Source organism: Amblyomma mixtum, chromosome 8 (genome assembly GCF_055824585.1).
Source record: "Amblyomma mixtum isolate Tamu chromosome 8, ASM5582458v1, whole genome shotgun sequence".
NCBI classification, from domain to species: domain Eukaryota; kingdom Metazoa; phylum Arthropoda; class Arachnida; order Ixodida; family Ixodidae; genus Amblyomma; species Amblyomma mixtum.
Window position 1 is genome coordinate 29,404,897 of NC_143019.1, and position 19,309 is coordinate 29,424,205.

Sequence of the window (19,309 nt, forward strand, 5' to 3'; positions counted from 1 at the left end):
GGCCACTGCGCCTAGCCGTCATCGTTGTGCGGTTGGAGTGTCCATTCATTCTTTCGCCGCAATCGTATAGCGATCGACGTACGTTATCTGTGAAAAAGTACGTAACCCGCGTTTTCACTCTACGGTGCAAAGGAGGTGGAAACTAGGCGGCTGGGTTCTTCCACTGGATGAAGTGCGCTGTGAGAATAGCGCCTGCTTCTCCCGTAGACGTGCGGTAAACAGTATAGGTGGCGCTTGGAACGGAAACACCAAGAACAACCCGCCCGGTTTCAACTGTGGTGGACGTGAAAACTGACATCGCCGCTGGATACCAAGATTTTTCAGGTTTGTATTCTGCGTCAGCTCGCATTATTTCTAGGCGTTCATGACCACACGCTTCTCCGTGGGAACGGGTGATCATCACGTGGGCATAACGGGTCTTGTTCACCTGCGCCACTGAGCTGGTGCGTGGTGAGAGTTCCTTCCTCGATTTTGGAAATGCATGTTGATGAAGGGTGAAAGGGCCAACACATTATTAGCATACATTCGCTGCATAATCTGCAAGCATGAGGGCGAAACATAATATTTTTAGTAATGTTTTGTTCGACGCTCGGTTACTTTAATGTTTTGCCGTGCCTGATAGACGAGTAAAAAAGGATTTGCTAAGTAACCGTGGAATGTGTGTAGCCTTTTGTATTGCTTACACTTGTACAAGGTACGAACTGAAACACTTTCTTCAGAAATCTTCAGATTTTTTTCTTATACGGAAATGTAATTTATTATCTGCGTTATTTATAAGCAAATTCATTTTGTGGCTTATGAAGACATAGATGTTCTGTGTATATTATTATGAGTCCGTGCGGAACAACAGGGAATCTAGACTAAATTCCACTTCTGTGTACTGTATTTTGCCTGCAGATTGCGATTCAATCGCATCTGAGCAATAGAAATATAAATACCGCTACCTAGGATCTTAATTTAATAAATCGTAAATGTTATGTAACTCGAGCTCCACTTCTGAAGCCTGGAAAGGAAACACTTTTAAACTGTTATGTACTGATGCTTATTTTCGTGAAACTGTGAGCAGATTGGATGCAGTGCATTGGATGTCCGCGAAAAATGTATTGTTTGCGTTGTCGCGCAATACATCGATGTCAACACCGGCTCTCTGGTGCGAACTTGAACGTTTTCTCTTCAGATCGCTGTCTGACCATCAACATTCTCTCGAGCTGTCTGACAGTGACGAGAAAAACAATCAGTTGCCAGTCAGCTCCCGGGTCGTCTATTCATTCTCCTAATTAGTTTTAGTTGCGCTAAATCAGCAAGATGAATGTTAACCACCTAGCCCAATACACCGTACTGCAGAAACACAATCTCGGCTCGGGAAAGCAATGGTGCAGAGTCAGACATGTCACAATGAGTGACCATGTGTGAACGCGCTATGCTCTTCAGTGATGGTGCTCTCTCGAGATAGTGTGTATTTATCTTCTCGTTTGTCCTACATATGCAGTTTCACGGTAAAAGAAGATATAAACGATCCGTTATTAGCACTACTGAGCTATTGTATTTCTCCCTTTTGCGGTCTTTTAATTTAAGCAATCACCCAGTCAGTTTGCTTAGTTTCTCGTGGTTTTTCGTGCGTTTGAACAAAAAAAGCTTAACATTCATCAGTGTCTACACCGTGAGCTCGTCTGTAGCCATTACATACACAGTGCATTCTTTTTTTGCCTCCTGTTTCTTCGTTTTCCTCAAATTGCTTCTTCCGGCATATTTTCATAACATTTATCGATTTATGTTTTCTCAATTGTTTTAAGCTCACTGCCAGAGTATTTGCCACGTAGCTATCGATTGCCTGTATTGTGCCATTTCTTGCTCGTAAACCTGGCAAATGGAGGGCCGCTATATTTATTAAATGAACTGGTTTAGAAGTACAGCACCATGCGAGCAGCGTGGGCCTGTAATATAAGGTCCACGTCAAAATGTAGAACAGCCATATGCATACACCCATTCTGTAATGGCGTCACGTTCCGCAAATATATGCTAGGTTTCACATCCTGATTAGTTGGCCAATCATTAGCGGACGTCGGGTGCGCAGACAGAGCAAGTACAGCGGTACCCACTGCTCTCCTGCTCCTGTTACGTGTATTAATGCTGTTGTTCTCTCTCGTTCATTCTCTTATGGTTTCATCCATCGAACTCTACGACGAGTCACCCCTATTGCTACCTGTTGTTGTGCCCAAGCCTCACAGAACGCGCACCACTACGCGTCTGCAAGAGATTGCGCCACTGAAGAACGTGCTATCAAGTTCTCTGTGTCATGAAATGCTATTTACCACTTTTTCCCAGCGAACATGAACAAGCACCCCAGATTTGAGGTGCAGAGTGCGAAACTCATCTGTAGTCGAGGGTTTGACGGCATACCGTATGGTCAGGAATCGTGGTGATGAGGATTGCTGGTCACTGGCCAAAGTCAGTAAAGATGGAAATACGTTTCGGGAGCGCTACGGCTCCCTTGTTCACTATCACTGTTCACTATCTGATAGTGAACAAGGGAGCCGTAGCACTCCCGAAACGTCTTTCCATCTTTATTGACTTTGGCCAGTGACCAGCAATCCTAATCGAAACTCATCTGATAGAAAAAAATCACTGCCATTTTTGGCAAACTCATATAAAAACCTAAATTCGCGATGTGCACAACTGTTAAACGTAATAGCATAGCGGAGCTGCCCTCGTACTTGTCAAAGTGTGTTACAGGTCAAGGGCTAGCCAATCATCATTGCTGAAATCCATGACAAAGGCGACGCTGGAAGCAGCGCAGACTCGACACATGTCGCCTGCCCGTACCATATAACATATGATATCTAGAACGCCGCTCGGAGGATCTTTCCTTGACACCTCGAAGCCACCATATGTTTGCCTGCGTGAGCACTGCATAATAATGGCAGAACAAGGGACTACAGAAGGCTGCCTTCAACTATCCTTTGTTCTAATCCACATACAAGCCTGCAAGCCAGATGCACGAGTTGTATTCCATTCATTCAATAATTCTTGCAATACGAGCTAAGAGAGAGAGAGAGAGGATGGAAAAGGAAGAGTGAAGGTAGGGAGGTTAAATAGAAGGGTGATCCGGTTGGCAACCCTGCAGTGGGGATGAGCGACGAGGGATGTAAAAGAGCACAATCAGCCTGTCACACAAGCATGTGGCTCCAGGGTAACGAAACACTGCTTCGTACATCTTGAGGGGCGTCAAATGATGCGGCCGAATTCCGAGGATCGTACTCTCCGTGAGATGGCAAGGATCGAGGCGGCCCAGAGCACAGCACAGCGTATGCCTTTCGGTGCCAAAAAAGGGGCACTCACACAGTAGGCGTTCCATTGTATCCTCACATCCACATCTCAAAGGCGGTCTAATTATACGTGTCGGCATTACCCTCTAAGTTCGCATGTAAAACTGCGCGAGTAGAGAATTAATTTTTGCGCGGAACTTAGTGGCTATACTGATCCTCCATTTACTTCAAAACGGTGCCAGCCAGTCCTTCTAAGTGCTGACGTCACGACTTTGAAACTACGTGCGGAAATTTTAGAATTATAGTTTCCTTGCCATGAATGTCTTTTTTTGCGTCCGGACGAACATTACATTGCTATAAAGAGCCATATAATAGTTTTTTTACCAACAACTTTAATTACATAAAGTTTACCTGAATGTTCCTTAGGTTCGACTAGATCGGAGAATGGATGCTGGTTAGATTGCACAATCCACATTCATTTTGATCATGTGAGCTTAAGGATAACGTGAGACACAATCGCGGCCAGTTAACTACAGGATAACGTGGTGGTGACAACGGCGTCATGAATGAACTAGCAGGGGATAGGGACGGTGAAAACTAATTTCTTATTGGGATAACTTGCGCCCATAAACAACTGCACAACTCGGCGGCGGCGATCGCCACAAACGTCTTCTGCGGTCGACGAAGAAGAGAATCACCGCGGCTCTCCATCGCGCGCTCTTTAAAGCTAGCTATGAATCTTCGAGTTCAAATTGCGGCAGAGGCTTCCGCCGCAAGCGGGCCCACTTGCAGCTCCACATCCAACAAGCACCGTCTGTTCCAACCCCAGACGTGATTGCTTTGCAAGAAGCTAGCGGCAGGGCTACACTGCCAGGCTATAAAGCATATCTGCCACCTCATTATGATACTAGTAACGCAGCCGGCTCCTTCACAGCCACTCTGGTGCATAGAAATATCACCGCAATTCAACATTTTATAAATGATTCGGAAGAAGATTACACCCTACTTGAAATAGTACCAAGGCAAAAAGGAGACTCAAATCTCTTCATCCTTAATGTATACAACCCGCCCAGAAACAAAGGCAATGGACTCCCACACTTGTTGATAAACACAGTAAAGCTGGCTGCTGGGGCTCAACTAATAATTGTGGGAGACTTCAACGCTCAACACCCAGCATGGGGATATACCAAAGCAACTCCGAAAGGGAACCTGCTCTGGCAAATCATACAGTCACTAGGGCTCACAACGCTAAACAACCCGAGCGACCACACACGAATGGGTAACAGTGTATGTGTAGACACATCTCCAGACTTATCCCTCTCTAAAAACGTCAAGGACGCAAAGTGGGTCAACACCGGGCAAAACCTTGGTAGTGATCACTTCATCCTTAGCATCACCTTCCCCACGACAAAACTCAAAAACAAAGCAAAAGAAATACGAACCACGGATTGGGACAAGTTCAGGCAACTTCGCGACAAAACAGCTCCAAAGGAGATCTCTAACCTTAGCGACTGGGTTATCTCCCTGAATGAGGATGTCCGCTCCACTAGCGTTGTGGTGCCAGTTGAGAAGGAGGAGCAGATTGCAGACTCAAAGCTGTTACACCTGTGGCAGGCACAAAAAGGCCTCCAAAAACGCTGGAAGAAGCAAAAACACAACAAGCGACTACGCAAAAAGATCGCTGAAATCGAGAGGCGAATCGAGGAACATACACTTACTCTCCAAACACAACAATGGAACCAAATATGTGAAAGCGTCAATGGACAGCACGGAAATAAGAAGACATGGCATCTTCTAAGACACCTGCTCGACCCAGAACAAACACGTCCCGTGCAACAAAGTCAACTGTACAGACTCATACATAAATATGAGGGTACAACTGAAGACCTAATCAAAGAGCTAGCAGAACGTTATCTAAACACGGATGATGGTACCACACAACCAGACTACCGGGGGACTCCTAATCCAAATTTAGACGCAGACATCACAGACGCAGAGGTCTGGTACGCAATTGGAAAACTGCGGACAACATCTGCGGCAGGACCAGACAAAGTAACAAATAAGACTCTCAGGAACTTAGACACAACGTCGATCGCGGCGGTTACAGACCTTATGAACAAATACTGGCATGCAGGCAACATACCACCAGAGTGGAAAAACGCGAAAATCACTTTTATTCCTAAAGCGGGTAAGAAACTCAGCACTGAGAATCTACGCCCAATTTCATTAACATCATGCCTAGGCAAACTCATGGAGCATGTCATCCTCAATAGGCTCCACAACTATGCGGAGGACATGAACCTCCTACCTGAAACAATGTTAGGATTCAGGGCCCAACTATCTACCCAGGACATACTCTTGCAGCTTAACAAGGACATAATTGAAGCTGACGAGGGAACAGGAACGAAAGCAATATTGGGTTTAGACCTTGTTAAAGCTTTCGACAACATCACCCACAAAGCCATTTTGACAAGCTTGTCAGAAATCAACCCCGGAGAAAGGACGTACAACTACATCCGATCCTTCCTCACTAACAGAACAGCAGTGATAACGGTCGGAACAATAGAGTCTGCCCCAATCACACTAGGAAGTAAAGGAACGCCACAGGGCTCCGTCCTGTCCCCTTTCCTTTTTAACCTCTCCCTCATCAAAATTCCCCCCAAACTGGCACAAATACCAGACCTACATCACACGTTCTATGCAGATGACATCACACTTTGGGTAACCAAAGGATGCGAAGGCTACATAGAAGACACACTCCAAGCAGCAGTGGACATCATTGAGGCATGCGCATGGGAATCCGGCCTCACTTGTTCTGAGCAAAAATCTGAACTCTTCGTGATCCGTCGTAAACAAAGAGGTAGGCGTACCACGACATCCCCCCCGCAAATAAACGTCTATGTTAATGGACGATCTGTCAAAGAGGTACAGACCATGAGAATACTGGGGTTGTATTTACAAACAAATGGAAAGAATACTGACACACTCACTAAGCTAAAACGCACGGTAGAAGCGACGGCGCGATTAATCCGCCGCATAGCTAACCGCAGACAAGGGGTGAGGGAAAGAGATTTATGCCGCCTAGTGCAGGCCTTTGCGCTAAGCAGGATACTCTATGCCACCCCTTATCTCAAATTTTCGAAAGCAGAAAAGGACAAATTGGATAGCATGATACGGCAGGCCTATAAGGCTGCGTTAGGACTCCCACTAAATGCCTCAACCGAAAGGCTTATGAGGTTAGGAATACATAACACCTATAACACCTACAATGAACTGAAAGAAGCCCATTTAATGGCTCAAACAGCGCGATTAGCCAATTCCAGAACTGGCAGGAGTATTCTTACCAGGCTCGGAATTAACTTTCAACCTACGAATAACGATGCTAAAGTAGACTTACCCCGCGACTATAGGACGGCCCTACTAATCAAACCACTCCCCAAAAACATGCACCCCTTACACCATGAGGGTAGAAGACAAGCACGAGCCAAAGCCTTACATAAGAAATACAGACAGTGCGCTGCAACACTTTATGTAGATGCGGCAGAATACAAAAATACCAATGCCTTTGCAATTGTGGTTGTGAACGAGAATGGTGACCACATCGTCTCGGCGACAATCAAAACGAAATCCTCTGAAACGGCAGAAGAGGCGGCTATAGCCCTCGCCCTAGCACATACCCAAGGGAGCATCATCCTCAGCGATTCCAAAATGGGTATCAATAATTTCGCTAAAGGGCGAATTACAAACACCTCCCTTAGAATCCTTAACGCAACCAAATTCTCACCAAATTATTCCGAATTGATATGGGTCCCAGCCCATTCGGGGAATCCGGGGAACGAGGCAGCCCACAATAAAGCCCGAGGTTTCGTCGACCGGGCAGTGGATGAGTCTGGCTCCCTGAATTTCACGAAGGACTCAATGATCACATATCATGATCTCACCAATCATTTTAAATTAGAGAGGAGAATTTTCCCCCCTCCAGACAAAAGACTTACTAAAGAACAAGAGGTTACGTGGCGTCGTCTACAGACGAGATCGATACGCACCCCATCACTCCTCGCGCACATTTATCCAGATCTTTACAACCCAAACTGCAAACACTGTGGCCAACGTGCTACCTACGATCACATCCTGTGGGACTGCAAAATAGAGCCACCTCCGGGTGATCTAGTTACAGCTCCTTCTCTTGAGCGGTGGGAGACAGTGCTGGCTAGCTCTGACCCCAGAACGCAAGTTTTGGCGGTGGAGTGGGCTGACAAAGTCGTCGAGGGCTATGTACTCTCGACCACTTAACGCGCCCTCTTGCCAAGCTCTTCCCGGCGAATAAAATGTTTTACAATCAAATTCAAATTCAAAAAGCGGGTAGAAAATTCTCGAACAGCATAGAGGATGTGGCGTGTGGCGACAATTATTTGAGGCAGAACAGGTCGGATGTAGTGCCACAATGTGATGCCGCCTCATACCAGCGCCTGTCAAAGTGAACAAACCGTACAAATCATCGCTGCAATACGTTGAAAATCTGGGGCTTCTTTTGATTTTCAACTAAAACCTACACAGTACACAGAGTAACATATTTGTACTTTTAAATTCATATTGCATCCTCTTCAGTTTCATAAAGTCTTCGAAATTTTCCTGCAGATGACGGAAACCATGGCCGCCAACCTTCTTGGGGAGTCCCTCCTCAACTTCTCCATCGACCTGTACAGGCAGCTCATCTCAGAAAGCGGCCGCAGGGGGAATATCGTCTACTCCCCGTTCAGCATCTCTGCTGCGCTCTCGATGGCTTTAGCAGGTGCACGGAACACCACTGCGAAGGAGCTCACCGACGTCCTGCACGTCGACGGCGATGAAATCCACAAGCACTTCTCAAGCTTCATCGCCCAACTTTCCGGGTTCACCTCTGACGTGAAGCTCCACGTCGCCAATCGGATGTACGCTGAGCAGACATTCCCAATCTTGGACACCTACCTCTCCCTTCTACGGGACTCCTACGGCGCCACGATTGATTCTGTTGACTTCCAGAATAACTGCGAGAAAGTCCGAAACGAGATCAATGCCTGGGTAGAGCAGGTCACCGAATCAAAGATCAAAAATCTTCTTCCCGAGGGAACCGTAGACACCTCAACCATCTTAATCCTTGTGAATGCCATCTACTTCAAGGGCCTCTGGAGCTCCAAGTTTGACCCCAAGTCGACGCATCGTTCTTACTTTCACCTGGACTCAAAGAACAAGAAGAAAGTCGACATGATGTACCAACAGAACAGCTACAAGATGAGTCGCAGTAGTGAGCTCGCGGTCAAGGCTTTGGAGATACCGTACCGAGGCGGCAAAACCTCCATGGTCATCCTTCTACCCGACAGCGTCGAGGGGTTGTCCAAACTTGAGGAGAGTTTGACAACTTCGAGTCTTTCCGACCTTCTGAAGAACTTATGGACTTTCTCGGACGTCAAGCTCTACCTTCCTAGGTTCAAGTTGGAACAGGCGATTAACCTGAAGAAGATGCTGAATGCTATGGGGATTAAAGACTTCTTTACACCTGCTGCGGACCTCAGGGGAATGAGCGAAACGGGGAAGCTCGTGGCTTCCGAGGTTGTCCATAAGGCCTTCGTGGAAGTAAACGAAGAAGGCACGGAAGCTGCTGCCGCCGCCACTGGCATTGTGATGGTGTATCAATGCTCTTCAGGTCGTCCAGTGGAAATTCGATTTGTTGTCGATCGCCCGTTCATGTTCCTCATCCGCAGTCTCGATCCAAAGCTCGTGCTTTTCATGGGGTCTATTCGTCAGCTTGAACAGCCGTATGAAATGGACATTAAGAGAGGTTCACATCGCAGCTTGCGGGAAAGTCCGTGCAGTACTCTATAATGGCGTCACTAAGCGAAGACTTGTACGTGTATTGCTTCGTGTAAACAGATTTATAATCTCCGTAGTCTGCGCAAACAAATTCGTGTGGCCTATTTTGCGTACTTCTCGGCTTTGCGTGCACGAGGAGCTCAGCGCTAAACTTTGAATTTAGGCGTTTAGGCCTGGCGCTTTGATGTGCGGGTTAATGATGATGCTTCGTGTATTGATAATACACACGTGAATTCCGATGGATGCCTTGTGATTTCTTTCCTGCTTGACTGCGACTACAATGAAAGAAAATGCATTCTAGTGGCATCGCTGAGTATTATATGACATATGCAACCGAATACAACGTTATCATAAGAACCGCCTCTGTGCTTCCGTGTATTATTGCGATAGAGTTAAGACTGCCGTTGTGGAAAAAATTTGGCATGGTCGGCGTTGTGAGCGAAAAATGGGCCGGGGTTCGGTACCCCACGTAGCATCCTAGGTGGCAGGGGGCTAGCTAGGTCGCGTGACCGTGTGACGTCCTCAAAACCGGCCTACAAGATTGTGAGCAAAGGAGCAGAGTCCACTGTGGCGGGTGGCAGTTTATTGCTCGGAAAGAACAATGTGGGTCTCACAGGCCCCATCGGTGACAGCACCCGCATCGCAGGGCAATGGCGCATCGCTTAACCGGTTTCTCTCGGTCTCATCCTTCCTAAAGTCGCAACAAGAGCTGTCGCGTCACACCAGGTTTAACCACAGTTAGACCACAGCCAATTTTTATTGCGAAAGCAATACCACTCCCAAGAACGGACTTTCGCGTAGCGGCGGCCACTTGGCACGTTTGACCTTTAGAGTGACCCCTGACGTCATACCATGCCTAGTGACCAGCCTGACGTCATATCAGGAGTGAGAAATGGGCTACCAACTCGGCTCGTCGCGTAATGGGGGCCGCTTGGCGCGGCACGCCGCGGTCCTCTCGCTAGAGGCGCCAGTGACGTTATAGCCTGACGTCATACCAGGAGCGAGAGACGGGCTACCAACTCGGCTCGGCGGGTAACGGCGGCCGCTTGGCACGGCGCACCGCGCTCTTCCCTCTAGAGGCGCTGCACATGCAGTATAAAACACCTGCTTTCGCAACCTACCAGGCTTAAACAAAGCTGAGCCCCCGCCAATTTTTTTTTGTTCTCTTGAATCCTGGGCGGTTGTTGTGAGTTCGGAGCAATGCATCAGCATGGTGCTGGTGTTATATTGATGTGTTGCTATATTGGGAAATTGAAAGCCGTCAAAATTGAATGGGAGTCTAGTCTCAATTTTTTTACCGAAAATGTTATTCGAGACATTGAACGTAAAAATATTGCATTTCAAACTCGTTGAACTGGCTTTACAACGTTGCATGTTTGCAAAATGGTGTCGCTGCTCGTGGTATCCTTGTCGAAATCACAGTAACCACTTCTACATCATAAAATACACAAGTCAGTGTGTGTTGCAAAGAAATCGAGTAAAAACACGGGACAGACAACTCAATGAGCTTTCAAATGTGTTTTTTTGACGTTCAGTATTTCTAATCAAGGTGCCGATAAAGAATGTTCGAAAAGCGGTCTCACATTCCATGTTGAAGGCCTGCAATTTTGCAATACAGTCATGCGGCATAAAATCATAGAGTTCACTGCTGAGCTAATCATCTAATTTTTGAGCTGTCAGAAGTACGCATTTTCTGCCTTGTTGCACAATCCACCTGCGAAGAGTGAACCGCCGTGCCCCTGAAACCTTTTTAAATAAAAATCCGCAAACGACAAAAAACCAAAAATTCTTGCGAGGTACAAGTTGAAATATGCGTCGGTATGATGGTAGTCTATCTGAAACAAGGATACTAAAAATTGGAGGTTTTCAAAGAAACCTGCGAGATTTTAGTATGGTAAATATAAAGAACTACTGTCTCCTTCTTTGTTTCTGCAATAAAATCGTATTCCAAAGTTGCAAATACGTCGCAAAATAAGTTTACTTGTAAGCTTCATAACTGTGTGAAAGGAATGATCTCACAAAACCACCCAAACTGTATCCCGCTGGCTACTGCAAGCCACACAAGTGATACTGCATGATATACCTCGGTTCGGTTTAAAGGAAAAAGTGCTATAAAAATAATTGTTTCACTGAAAACTCAATAAAATTAGTTGCCACCAATCGTCTTTAGGTGCAACGACTTCTTAAAAGAATTGGAATGAGTTTTTGACTGCCGAAGGAGGTGGCCGTCGAGTTGCATTTCTTATTTAGTGCCTCAATTTTCGTTCTTTGCTTAAAAATTAAGACTGCATATCCTCTTCGGATTTAAGTGTATTTTTTCTTGTTGCTGCAATGCTCCTTTAGTTAGGGCCAAAGCAATGTTTCAGGAACGGCAAAATAAATAATAAGTATGCATAAATAGCCTTAGCGGTGCTCTGTAGGCACCCCGGCAAAAGAGTGTGTAGGATTAAAAAACGGGCCCTTTGCTGATTATTAGTTGACGCACATTTTTTGCTTGCTGCTACGAAAAAGCGGCCCCATCAACTCCATGTTCACGTGTCGTAAAACATTCGAAAGCCTTGAGCATTTAGCAAATTGCCCGACTCAACCTCGATTAGAACTGCACTGCAAACATTCTTCAAAACCGGCACGCCGGCGAAATCTGAAGCTGCTCGGGAAATACTGGAAATAATAAGGACACGCGAGAAATCAATACTTTCGCTAGGGAATTCCAGTGTTAGGGAGTCTTCAGGACCGGACATGGGTACGTCCGCTCTCTAGGGGGCGTCGACCCAGACGTTGTTGCCTGCTGCTGGCGTGTCGCAAGAGGGAGCAACGAACGTCCTTGCCGCTGCGCCTAACCGTCATCGTTGTGCGGTTGGAGTGCCCATTCATTCTTTCGCCGCAATCGTAAAGCGATCGACGTACGTTATCTGTGAAAAGTACGTAACCCGCGTTTTCACTCTACGCTGCAACGGAAGTGGAAACTAGGCGGTCAGGTTCCTCCACTGGGTGAAGTGCGCGGTAAGAAGAGCGCCTGCTTCTCCCGTAGACGTACAGTAAACAATATAGGTGGCGCTAGGAACGGCAACAAAGAACAACCCGCCCGGTTTCAACTGTGGTGGACGTGAAAACTGACATCGCCGCTGGATACCTAGATTTTTCAGGTTTGTATTCTGCGTCAGCTCGCATTATTTCTAGGCGTTCATGACCACACGCTTCTCCGTGGGAACGGGTGATCATTACGTGGGCATAACGGGTCTTGTTCACCTGCGCCACTAAGCTGGTGCGTGGTGAGAGTTCCTTCCTCGATTTTAGAAATGAATGTTGATGAAGGGTGAAAGGGAAAACACATTATTAGCATACATTCGCTGCATAATCTGCAAGCATGAGGGCGAAACATAATATTTTTAGTAATGTTTTGTTCGACGCTCGGTTACTTTAATGTTTTGCCGTGCCTGATAGACGAGTAAAAAAGGATTTGCTAAGTAACCGTGGAATGTGTGTAGCCTTTTGTATTGCTTACACTTGTACAAGGTACGAACTGAAACACTTTCTCCAGAAATCTTCAGATTTTTTTCTTATACGGAAATGTAATTTATTATCTGCGTTATTTATAAGCAAATTCATTTTGTGGCTTATTAAGACATAGATGTTCTGTGTATATTATTATGAGTCCGTGCGGAACAACAGGGAATCTAGACTAAATTCCACTTCTGTGTACTGTATTTTGCCTGCAGATTGCGATTCAATCGCATCTGAGCAATAGAAATATAAATACCGCTACCTAGGATCTTAATTTAATAAATCGTAAATGTTATGTAACTCGAGCTCCACTTCTGAAGCCTGGAAAGGAAACACTTTTAAACTATTATGTACTGATGCTTATTTTCGTGAAACTGTGAGCAGATTGGATGCAGTGCATTGGATGTCCGCGAAAAATGTATTGTTTGCGTTGTCGCGCAATACATCGATGTCAACACCGGCTCTCTGGTGCGAACTTGAACGTTTTCTCTTCAGATCGCTGTCTGACCATCAACATTCTCTCGAGCTGTCTGACAGTGACGAGAAAAACAATATGTTGCCAGTCAGCTCCCGGGTCGTCTATTCATTCTCCTAATTAGTTTTAGTTGCGCTAAATCAGCAAGATGAATGTTAACCACCTAGCCCAATACACCGTACTGCAGAAACACAATCTCGGCTCGGGAAAGCAATGGTGCAGAGTCACACAAGTCACAATGAGTGACCATGTGTGAACGCGCTATGCTCTTCAGTGATGGTGCTCTCTCGAGATAGTGTGTATTTATCTTCTCGTTTGTCCTACATATGCAGTTTCACGGTAAAAGAAGATATAAACGATCCGTTATTAGCACTACTGAGCTACTGTATTTCTCCCTTTTGCGGTCATTTAATTTAAGCAATCACCCAATCAGTTTGCTTAGTTTCTCGTGGTTTTTCGTGCGTTTGAAAAAAAAAGCTTAACATTCATCAGTGTCTACACCGTGAGCTCGTCTGTAGCCATTACATACTCAGTGCATTCTTTTTTTGCCTCCTATCTCTTCGTTTTCCTCAAATTGCTTCTTCCGGCATATTTTCATAACATTTATCGATTTATGTTTTCTCAATTGTTTTAAGCTCACTGCCAGAGTATTTGCCACGTAGCTATCGATTGCCTGTATTGTGCCATTTCTTGCTCGTAAACCTGGCAAATGGAGGGCCGCTATATTTATTAAATGAACTGGTTTAGAAGTACAGCACCATGCGAGCAGCGTGGGCCTGTAATATAAGGTCCACGTCAAAATGTAGAACAGCCATATGTATACACCCATTCTGTAATGGCGTCACGTTCCGCAAATATATGCTAGGTTTCACATCCTGATTAGTTGGCCAATCATTAGCGGACGTCGGGTGCGCAGACAGAGCAAGTACAGCGGTACCCACTGCTCTCCTGCTCCTGTTACGTGTATTAATGCTGTTGTTCTCTCTCGTTCATTCTCTTATCGTTTCATCCATCGAACTCTACGACGCGTCACCCCTATTGCTACCTGTTGTTGTGCCCACGCCTCACAGAACGCGCACCACTACGCGTCTGCAAGAGACTGCGCCACTGAAGAACGTGCTATCAAGTTCTCTGTGTCATGAAATGCTATTTACCACTTTTTCCCAGCGAGCATGAACAAGCACCCTAGACTTGAGGTGCAGAGTGCGAAACTCATCTGTAGTCGAGGGTTTGACGGCATACCGTATGGTCAGGAATCGTGGTGATGAGGATTGCTGGTCACTGGCCAAAGTCAGTAAAGATGGAAATACGTTTCGGGAGCGCTACGGCTCCCTTGTTCACTATCACTGTTCACTATCTGATAGTGAACAAGGGAGCCGTAGCACTCCCGAAACGTCTTTCCATCTTTATTGACTTTGGCCAGTGACCAGCAATCCTCATCGAAACTCATCTGATAGAAAAAAATCACTGCCAGTTTTGGCATACTCATATAAAAACCTAAATTCGCGATGTGCACAACTGTTAAACGTAATAGCATAGCGGAGCTGCCCTCGTACTTGTCAAAGTGTGTTACAGATCAAGGGCTAGCCAATCATCATTGCTGAAATCCATGACAAAGGCGACGCTGGAAGCAGTGCAGACTCGACACATGTCGCCTGCCCGTACCATATAACATATGATCCCTAGAACGCCGCTCGGAGGATCTTTCCTTGACACCTCGAAGCCACCATCTGTTTGCCTGCGTGAGCACTGCATAATAATGGCAGAACAAGGGACAACAGAAGGCTGCCTTCAACTATCCTTTGTTCTAATCCACATACAAGCCTGCAAGCCAGATTCACGAGTTGTATTCCATTCATTCAATAATTCTTGCAATACGAGCTAAGAGAGAGAGAGAGAGAGGATGGAAAAGGAAGAGTGAAGGTAGGGAGGTTAAATAGAAGGGTGATCCGGTTGGCAACCCTGCAGTGGGGATGAGCGACGAGGGATGTAAAAGAGCACAATCAGCCTGTCACACAAGCATGTGGCTCCAGGGTAACGAAACACTGCTTCGTACATCTTGAGGGGCGTCAAATGATGCGGCCGAATTCCGAGGATCGTACTCTCCGTGAGATGGCAAGGATCGAGGCGGCCCAGACCACAGCACAGCGTATGCCTTTCGGTGCCAAAAAAGGGGCACTCACACAGTAGGCGTTCCATTGTATCCTCACATCCACATCTCAAAGGCTGTCTAATTATACGTGTCGGCATTACCCTCTAAGCTCGCATGTAAAACTGCGCGAGTAGAGAATTAATTTTTGCGCGGAACTTAGTGGCTATACTGACCCTCCATTTACTTCAAAACGGTGCCAGCCAGTCCTTCTAAGTGCTGACGTCACGACTTTGAAACTACGTGCGGAAATTTTAGAATTATAGTTTCCTTGCCATGAATGTCTTTTTTTTTGCGTCCGGACGAACATTACATTGCTATAAAGAGCCATATAATAGTTCTTTTACCAACAACTTTAATTACATGAAGTTGACCTGAATGTTCCTTAGGTTCGACTAGATCGGAGAATGGATGCTGGTTAGATGGCACAATCCACATTCATTTTGATCATGTGAGCTTAAGGATAACGCGAGACACAATCGCGGCCAGTTAACTACAGAATAACGTGGTGGTGACAACGGCGTCATGAATGGACTAGCAGGGGATAGGGACGGTGAAAACTAATTTCTTATTGGGATAACTTGCGCCCATAAACAACTGCACAACTCGGCGGCGGCGATCGCCACAAATGTCCTCTGCGGTCGACGAAGAAGAGAATCACCGCGGCTCTCCATCGCGCGCTCTTTAAAGCTAGCAAAGAATCTTCGAGTTCAAATTCAAAAAGCGGGTAGAAAATTCTCGAACAGCATAGAGGATGTGGCGTGTGGCGACACTTATTTGAGGCAAAACAGGTCGGATGTAGTGTCACAATGTGATGCCGCCTCATATCAGCGCCTGTCAAAGTGAACAAACCGTACAAATGATCGCTGCAATACGTTGAAAATATGGGGCTTCTTTTGATTTTCAACTAAAACCTACACAGTACACAGAGTAACATATTTGTACTTCTAAATTCATATTGCATCCTCTTCAGTTTCATAAAGTCTTCGAAATTTTCCTGCAGATGACGGAAACCATGGCCGCCAACCTTCTTGGGGAGTCCCTCCTTAACTTCTCCATCGACCTGTACAGGCAGCTCATCTCAGAAAGCGGCCGCAGGGGGAATATCGTCTACTCCCCGTTCAGCATCTCTGCTGCGCTCTCGATGGCTTTAGCAGGTGCACGGAACACCACTGCGAAGGAGCTCACCGACGTCCTGCACGTCGACGGCGATGACATCCACAAGCACTTCTCAAGCTTCATCGCCCAACTTTCCGGGTTCACCCCTGACGTGAAGCTCCACGTCGCCAATCGGATGTACGCTGAGCAGACATTCCCAGTCTTGGACACCTACCTCTCCCTTCTGCGGGACTCCTACGGTGCCACGATTGATTCTGTTGACTTCCAGAATAACTGCGAGAAAGTCCGAAACGAGATCAATGCCTGGGTAGAGCAGGTCACCGAATCAAAGATCAAAAATCTTCTTCCCGAGGGAACCGTAGACACCTCAACCATCTTAATCCTTGTGAATGCCATCTACTTCAAGGGCCTCTGGAGCTCCAAGTTTGACCCCAAGTCGACGCATCGTTCTTACTTTCACCTGGACTCAAAGAATAAGAAGAAAGTCGACATGATGTACCAACAGAACAGCTACAAGATGAGTCGCAGTAGTGAGCTCGCGGTCAAGGCTTTGGAGATACCGTACCGAGGCGGCAAAACCTCCATGGTCATCCTTCTACCCGACAGCGTCGAGGGGTTGTCCAAACTAGAGGAGAGTTTGACAACTTCGAGTCTTTCCGACCTTCTGAAGAACTTATGGACTTTCTCGGACGTCAAGCTCTACCTTCCTAGGTTCAAGTTGGAACAGGCGATTAACCTCAAGAAGATGCTGAATGCTATGGGGATTAAAGACTTCTTTACACCTGCTGCGGACCTCAGTGGAATCAGCGAAACGGGGAAGCTCGTGGCTTCCGAGGTTGTCCATAAGGCCTTCGTGGAAATAAACGAAGAAGGCACGGAAGCTGCTGCCGCCGCCACTGGCATTGTGATGGTGTATCAATGCTCTTCAGGTCGTCCAGTGGAAATTCAATTTGTTGTCGATCGCCCGTTCATGTTCCTCATCCGCAGTCTCGATCCAAAGCTCGTGCTTTTCATGGGGTCTGTTCGTCAGCTTGAACAGCCGTATGAAATGAACAGTAAAAGAGGTTCACATCGCGGCTTGCGGGAAAGTCCGTGCAGTACTCTATAATGGCGTCACAAAGCGAAGACTTGTTCGTGTATTGCTTCGTGTAAACGGATTTATAATCTCCGTAGTCTGCGCAAACAAATTCGTGTGGCATAATTTGCGTACTTCTCGGCTTTGCGTGCACGAGGAGCTCAGCGCTAAACTTTGAATTTAGGCGTTTAGGCCTGGCGCTTTGATGTGCGGGTTAATGATGATGCTTCGTGTATTGATAATACACACGTGATTTCCGATGGATGCCTTGTGATTTCTTTCCTGCTTGACTGCAACTACAATGAATGAAAATGCATTGTAGTGGCATCGCTGAGTATTACATGACATATGCAACCGAATACAACGTTATCATGAGAACCGCCTCTGTGCTTCCGTGTATTATTGCGATAGAGTTAAGACTGCCGTTGTGGAAAAAATTTGGCATGGTCGGCGTTGTGAGCGAAAAATGGGCCGGGGTTCGGTACCCCACGTGGCATCCTAGGTGGCAGGGGGCCAGCTAGGTCGCGTGACCGTGTGACGTCCTCACAACCGGCCTACAGGATTGTGAGCAAAGGAGCAGAGTCCACTGTGGCGGGTGGCAGTTTATTGCTCGGAAAGAACAATGTGAGTCTCACAGGCCCCATCGGTGACAGCACCCGCATCGCAGGGCAATGGCGCATCGCTTAACCGGTCTCTCTCGGTCTCATCCTTCCTACAGTCGCAACAAGAGCTGTCGCGTCACACCAGGTTTAACCACAATTAGACCACAGCCAATTTTTATTGCGAAAGCAATATCACTCCCAAGAACGGCCTTTCGCGTAGCGGCGGCGGCCACTTGGCACGTTTGACCTTTAGAGTGACCCCTGACGTCATATCATGCCTAGTGACCAGCCTGACGTCATACCAGGAGCGAGAGATGGGCTACCAACTCGGCTCGTCGGGTAACGGCGGCCGCTTGCCCCGGCGCGCCGCGCTCTTCCCTCTGGAGGCGCTGCATATGCAGTATAAAACACCTGCTTTCGCAACCTACCAGGCTTAGCCAAAGCTGAGCCCCCGCCAATTTTTTTTTGTTCTCTTGAGTCCCGGGCGGTTGTTGTGAGTTCGGAGCAGTGCATCAGCATGGTGCTGGTGTTAGATTGAGGTGTTGCTATAGAGTGAAATTGGAAGCCGTCAAAATTAAATGGGAGTCGTGTCTCAATTTTTTTTTACCGAAAATGTTATTCGAGACATTGAACGTAAAAATATTGCATTTCAAACTCGTTGAACTGGCTTTACAACGTTGCATGTTTGCAAAATGGTGTCGCTGCTCGTGGTATCCTTGTCGAAATTACAGTAACCACTTCTACGTCATAAAATACTCAAGTCAGTATTTGTTGCACAAAAAGTCTAGTAAAAACACGGGACAGACAACTCAATGAGCTTTCAAATGTGTTTTTTTGACGTTCAGTATTTCTAATCAAGGTGCCGATAAAGAATGTTCGAAAAGTGGTCTCACATTACATGTTGAAGGCCTGCAATTTTGCAATACAGTCATGCGGCATAAAATCATAGAGTTCACTGCTGAGCTAATCATCTAATTTTTGAGCTCTGTGAAGTACACATTTTCTGCCTTGTTGCACAATCCACCTGCGAAGAGTGAACCGCCGTGCCCCTGAAAGCTTTTTAAATAAAAATCCGCAAACGAGAAAAAACCAAAAATTCTTGCGAGGTACAAGTTGAAATATGCGTCGATATGATGGTAGTCTATCTGAAACAAGGATACTAAAAATTGGAGGTTTTCAAAGAAACCTGCGAGATTTTAGTATGGTAAATATAAAGAACTACTGTCTCCTTCTTTGTTTCTGCAAGAAAATCGTATTCCAAAGTTGCAA

At 46.4% G+C, this 19,309-nt stretch overlaps 2 pseudogenes across 1 annotated transcript; both read left to right on the plus strand.

Annotated features, from left to right (window-relative positions):
• LOC149331857 (iris pseudogene) lies at positions 1-9,128 on the plus strand (annotated as a pseudogene). The gene is made up of 2 exons (XR_016285175.1): positions 1-324; positions 7,905-9,128. The product of XR_016285175.1 is annotated as an iris pseudogene (transcript).
• A 7,119-nt stretch (positions 9,129-16,247) lies between these two features.
• Positions 16,248-18,059, plus strand: LOC149331858 (iris pseudogene; annotated as a pseudogene).
• The last annotated feature ends 1,250 nt before the right edge of the window (positions 18,060-19,309 follow it).